Below are 7003 nucleotides of genomic sequence, written 5' to 3'. Positions count from 1 at the left end.
CCCCATCAAAGGATTGTGGCCCTCGCTGTGTCGGGCTGTGGCTTTCAAGAGGTTAACTCTCAGAGATGGAGCATGCTAAGCTGTTGCTGTTTGATTTATTGTCCCTCCTTTGTTCTTGTTTCTCCTTGAAACATAAAAGCTTGCAGCCCACAGACTCTTGACATTTCTTTTAAATGCTCTTGTCATTCAGAAATTGCCACAGTCATCTCCTGCAACTTTGCACTTAGTGTTCCCAGCCTGTTTGGGGTTACTTGCAGGAGTTGAAAAGGAAATATGAATAGATTACAGGGCTCAATCCAGCAAGGTGGAGAGTGTCCTAGCTCTGAGCCAATAACACACTTAACCATTTACTTAACTCCCAGGGTGGGAGTAGTGTGACAGAACTGTGTGGCCAGTAACTGAGTTATAATCTTGAGAATGAGGTGCTGAAGAAGTCTGCAAAATAAACAGCTACAGGTTACACTCTGTGGGATTTTTAGAGGATCTTGTTGATTCAGGAGCACAATTGTGACTTGTACTGGAACCTGCCACTTCAATGCTTTTCTAAAAAACTCCCTCTCTGGGATCTGAGGTCAGGTCCCTGGGCACTTAGAATCCTCTGCTGCACAGCACAGCTGATTTTCTGCCCATCCTGACCATACCAGGCAGGTCTCCCTTTCTCTGGCAGGTGCTCACGAGGGATGAATAGTCTTTCAAAGGGCAAGATAGTTCAAAAAGCTTGGAACTTATTATCCCAGACTGAAACAACTCCATGGGAAACACATTCTCTGGGATTTGTAGGGTTTTATTCTAGGGTTTTATTCTCTGGGCTTTATTCTAGGGTTAAGAAAAAAAGTTGAGAGCTAAGAATAATAATTAGGAAAGTCCTGAACTTTTGGAAAAGCACGTTTATTTGCTTCAAGGCAATGCAGGAATGCCAGGCTGCCAGGTGGAGCTTTCATACCTTTATGAGCCATTGAACTAACAGCACATTTTTTAGCTCTATTAGCTACATATATAAACAGTGATGGAGCTAATCAGCTTGTAAATGGCTCCACACTCAATATGAAAACAAGCATAATATCACCTTCAATACTGCCTTCTGAAAGGCAGCCAAAGAGAGGGAAGACACTTTCAGGACCTTCACCTATCTCCGGACCTGAGTGGTGCTGTTGATCCCAGATAGTGCTTGGGTTTGGTTTCTCACCTGTTGTGAACCTTATCCTCCAACCAGTGCTCATATCCAGAATAAATTCTCTGTGATCCAATCTCTGTAAACATTTTTTTTTTCTTTTCTTGGATTTTTTTTATTGATCCTTTTTTGGTGAAATCTATGGTTTTTTGACTTATGCTTCCAAAATCCTTTTCTTTCAGCCCTGAGCTGCAGGGAGCTTGAATACTAGCCAGCTCTTCCAAGGACACATGGAACTTGGATTTCCTAGTTAAATCCTGACAGTTCACTGGGCAAGAAAGCTGTGGTTTTTTGTCTCTCATACACTGTAAATTGGAATAAAAATCTAAAGTTTTTCAAGTTTTTTGTGGCTGAATGTAGCAGTTGTTTCAACGAAAAGGTCATGGCAGTAAAGCAAGGCAGGGTGGTGGAGATGGGGGTTTCAGACATCCCCTGGCAGATGAAAGGAATGTACCCAAGTTCTCAACTTCTTGGCTAAGTGATTAAAGACAAGGCATCCACAGGAAATGAGGTCCCTTCTCTTTTCACTCTGTCAAATGCAGTGCAGAGTCCAGAAAGCACCTTGTTCTGGCTAGGGCATCCTGGATATTTTGGGCAGACACTAGACTGGCTGTGGGACCTGGATGGGTCTGGTGAAGGCAGGGACATCCTCAGGCATAGGGGACAGCAAAACTTCAGAGAGCCTCCTCAGATGATTTTATCAGGGAAATGGAGACACAGCTTTGCAGGCACCTGAGTGGATGGCTTTATTTTTTTCCCAGATCTCTCAGTTCAGCTGAGGTGTTTATATTCTGTGCAACTGCTGCTTTAAATGTTGCCCTTTGGGAGTTGCAAGATGAGGCCTCAGGTGGCTTGAGGAAGCTGTGCTGCACTGAAGAGGAACAGCTTTGTCTCAGAAATCCTGGGCAAGATAGCAGCAAGTGACATGAAAGGTGTGTTTTGCATGATGTACATGGAAAAGCCAATTACATGTAATTAATGTTGGTTAAATGCTTTGAAGATGAAAAGCTTTTACAGAAGTGTGATTAACATCTCTTCTGTCAAAATGATTGTCTTTCTAATGTTTTAAGAAGCTTAATAGCATGCTTCAGCTTTTCAGTGTCTATCTCTGAGATGTGATGACCCCATGGAAAGCATTCACTGGAAAACTACATAAGAAAGGCCTTCAGTGGGAGTTGATGTTGGCCACAAACCAAAAGTAAAGACTGAGACACTGTGGGATAGACTTGATTTGTCTGCTGACAGCTCAGTATCTTACAAAAGTCCCTAAGCACCAAACCAGTTGAACAATGGTAAAGTATTGTTTGATACAGGTCTTTAATTGCGAGTGCTCACTGCAGGAGGGCTCGTGGGGCCTATGGAAAGATGGTCTGTGTGTGCTGGATCCTGGTTTAGAAGTGCATGGTAAGGTGTACCAGCTTAGGCTTAGCAGGAGCCCAGCACCTGGCACAGGACTGAACTGACACCTCCAGATGGGAACTTTGCCACCGGTTCCAATGAGCACAAGCAATGACTACACTTTAGCATGCACAAGAATAAGCTGTTATTGACTGAAGGCTTATAGTCAATTGTCTTGCTCTGACATATTTTGCTTTCCACTGTAAATAAAGCGGATTTGATTGTAAACCACTCACAGGAGATGAGGAACAATAAGGGCCGGACACTGAACAATAGGCGTTCTGAGAAAACAGTGATTTCATACATTGGCAGTTGGTGTTATTTTCTGAAAATGAGTGCAGATGTTTTACTGGGCTGAAATCACTCAAGACTTTTATGGCAGAAAGAGGACATGGAGTAAATAAACTGGTGACAGGTATAATGAAAGACATTCCATTTATTTGTCTGCTCAGAGCTAGTTTTTTCAAGGGAGCCCTGTTTTGCCTACCACAGGCAAATCCTTGAGACCATCTTGAAGTATCTTCCTGGATAAAAAGAATTGTGCAAGATCATTTAGTGAGCATTTAGGACTCCTGGATGACAATCAAATAGATTACTTAATTCTTTGTAAGCAATTCCTAGAAAGCATCATTTCCCAGAAAAGACATATATGAAGGCTCTGCTCTTTATTTGCTGGTGGGGAAACAGAAAAGCTGTGCCTCCAGTAGTGAAGTGAATGTCATTTGAATTGTTCTTGGTGATGTTGCCAAGAAAAGTGTCCAGATATCACTGCATGTCAGCCAGATAAAGGTCAGGAGGTTTGCAGGCCGATAGGAATGCAGAGATCACACACTTTTCCTCTGTCAGTAAGTTATCTTCCTGTATGAGCTGATCCATTTGGGTTAGGATCAGTCCCTGCAGCTTTTCCCTGTTCAGTGAAGGTTGCCAGATAGCTCTGAGATGCTGGGACCACCTTCTCTTCCAATGTCCAGCTAACCTGGCAAAACCCTTCCCTGCTCTGCCCTCCTGGCAGGGGTGGGTGAGGGGTGCTGGGGTCAGTATTGGGATCACTTCCAGCCATATTAGCTCTTGAGCATCAGGACAGTGCCACTCTGAGCTGTCATCCTTCAGGACAACTCTGTTGAGGTTCAGCAGATCCCTCAGAATCACCAGTGAGGGGAGGTGGGGGCATTCAGCACTCACAAGGTGTCACCTTTACCCAGTGCAAGGTCTGAGCTTACCTTGTCAGTCTGCACAAGGCAAACCAGGTGAGGCATCTTCAGCTTCACTTGGACCTGCTAACACACAGGGAAGATAGATGAGGTCCTCAGGGCTTATGTCTGTCAGTTCACATTTATTAATACTTTGTCTGCTTTGCCTTCACTGGGATTTTACCTCAGGTTAATTACTCTGTATTTGCTAATGCCATGTAGGAACATGCATTTTTTTCCCCCGGTGAGGAGAAGCTGGATCCAGAGAAGAGCTCACTTTTCCTGCAGCTTGCTGGGGCACTGGCATCTCTGTCTTTTAAAAATGCAGTTGGAAAAAATACCAAAATCATTCCCACGAGGCTGTTGCTGCAGGTGAGGATTTACACCCTTTCCCACCAGGCACCAAGCAATGCTGCTGGCAACCAGTTTTATACCTATCCCTGGTATTTATTGTGATCAGACTTTCAATTCCACCACCTTTCCTAAACACAAAATACCCAGAAAAAGAGTTTTGGAGAGTGAACTGCAAGACAACCTTTCGCTCAAAGGGAGGCATATGATAAATTCAGCTTTTGTTCTTGTGACCTGCCCTTGCAAGACTGAAAAGAGCTTTGAGCACACACCCAGGAGAGCAGGAAATCTCTCCTAGGGATCACTTGTAGAATAGCCCGGTTTGAAAAACATGCTGCAGAAAGAATGAAGCCTGACTGCAAAGGAGAGCGGGGTTTTTTTTCACCCGTGAATAGGATTTCGAACTAGCAGCCAAAGTGAATCATTATACATCCTTGCCATATGCCACTTTCAATCAATAAGGCCTTATGCTCTGCTAACAATCATCCTAAACTATACCTATTAACAAGAATGCACATTTTTGTAGTAATATTCCATGCACGTCACGGCACACAGACTGCAAACAGTTGAGAGCGATCACAGCCGAAGGGAGATGGCTTCTGAAGCGACGTGTGGACACACACCACACTGTAGAGGCTGCCACTCTTACACGTGTGGGCTGGCTTTCTGCTTCTTGCTCCTACAGTCTGATGGGTTTTTTTCTCTCTCTTTTAGGCACACGCTTTCTTGATGACCCAGACAGTTTATTTCCTGATGGCCCAAGACTTCCTCAGAAGCAGCTGATGCACTGAGGATAAGGAGCAGCAATAGCCACAGGGAATGAGACACAGCTACAACAGGACCCCTTCAATTTGGAGGTAGATGACAGCAGTCATCATGAACTAATCATCAGTATGATGAGTTCACACCTGAACTAATCTCTCCTTGAAGATATGAAAACCTGCTATAAAAGAGACACAGATTTTGAGGCATGTGGTGCAGGAGCAGGAAGCACAGACTTTATTTCCTACTGAAAACAGGCCACCTCTGTTTCCCACCTGCTGTTTCTTTTATCTACTTAACATTGCAAACTCCTCCTGAGGGGTGTCCTTTCTCCAAAAATACTGAGCTTGCTGAGGCAGTTATTGACTGAAATGCCACAGTTTGAGCTGCTCAGAGCAGCCAAGTCCTCCACCACGGGCACGAAGCTCTCGGCAGGCTCACCCCAATAAAGCAGAAATTTGCTCTTGGGCAGGTCACCTGTGGCTCCCTTGTGAGTCAGTAGAGAGTCAGTCAATACTGTTGATGGAGTCCACAGTGATTCGTTTCTTCTTGAAGGAGATGCTTAAAACAGAGCAGATGGATGGCATAATAAACCCACCTATTTCTCCTTAATAAACCTTCCTTCTCCATAATAACCCTTCCTAGTTCTGCCTGGAAAGCCCAGAGTGGCAGCTCCCACTTAGAAGTCTACTCTGTAAATACCTAAAATGAGTTGAGCCTAATCCTACCACCACCCTCATGACCTTCCCCTGCCCTGGTGCTCTTGGTGCACCTCAGGCATTTGGTGGTGCAGCTCTCCCTGTATCCCACAGTGCACAGAGATTTACAGCTGGACTGAAGGATGCCACAGCAGAGAGGCAGTCCCAAAACTCAGGTAGCTGAAACATTCCACCCCTAAGCAACAGCTCACAGCCCCTGTGTGACCCTAAGACCCCCAAGCCCCCATTTCCATGCATGGGCCAGAGCCACAGCACTGTGTGAGCTGAGATTGCACAGCCATGGGTGTCTGGCAGGGCAGAGCTCCACATAGACTATACAAAGTCCTGATGACTAAGGATCCTGGATTAGTAGAGCACGTACAGTATGGAAGTCCTAACACAATGGCCTTCAGATGCAACCACATCAAAACCCCTTCTATCTTCCTCTCAAAGAGTGAATTTAAGCTTTGCTTATTCCTGTTTTATATCTAAAGGCTGTTTCTGCAACCCTTGCGTAGATAATTGCACATGGTCTATGTGACACTCTTCCTGAGTAATCCTTGTGTGTTTTGCAAGGTTCAACATAAAAATTCGTGGCTAATCAAAAGGCACTGCTGCTCAGAGGTTTCTGTGTTGCAAAATAACCCCCAGTCAATCAAAATTCCTTCAAACAACGCCTGTCTACGCTTTTTGCTTTGCAACCTTGTTTCCTGTGGGCGAAGGTGGGAAAGGAAAATGTGCTTACCTCTGAGCACAAAACCGTGCAACTTTGGGTGTCAGTGATACCTCCAAAATATAGCTGAGGTGCTGCAGTGCCCTTTTTGTGGCTTTCTGTGCAAGTACACATCCATAATAGCAAAGATTTCACTTTGTTTCTTCCTCTCTGACACAGAGTGCGCCCATTGAATCGGGAAATCCTTATTCCTCAGACAATTCCTCTTGCCTTTGGTGAAGATTTGCAATCCTGGAAGGACTGTGCAAAGTTAATGCTTCTAATTTATCATATTTGCAGATATTAATGATATTAATGATGTACAAGCTATTGGATCCAGAAGCAGACAACTGGCCAAACTGCTGCAGTCTATTTTATGTGTGAAGTAAATATACATGATCAAAGGGTTACCTCTGGCTTGAAAAGGCATTAATACTACTAATATCAGCTGAAGTAATTAAACCACATGTTTTTGTTTAAGTGCTTAGTGTAGATGTTGACCCTATGGCATCCTCTCCCTTCTTTTGAACATCCACAGACACTTAGAAATTGGTGAGATCTTTAGGAATGAGAGCAGTCAAGGTGGGCAGAAAATAAGTTTTGCCATCACAAGAATGCTCAAGACCATGAGGGATGAAACCTCAAAATCACAGGCCCAGAATCCAGTCCCCACAATGACAAAAGCAGGCAATCCTATCCAGTTTCACATCTGGAAAACACA

The sequence above is a fragment of the Haemorhous mexicanus genome, chromosome 1 (genome assembly GCF_027477595.1).
Source record: "Haemorhous mexicanus isolate bHaeMex1 chromosome 1, bHaeMex1.pri, whole genome shotgun sequence".
In the NCBI taxonomy this organism is placed as follows: Eukaryota; Metazoa; Chordata; class Aves; order Passeriformes; family Fringillidae; genus Haemorhous; species Haemorhous mexicanus.
The sequence above is the reverse complement of the archived record's forward strand: the minus strand, read 5'-3'. Positions refer to the sequence as shown.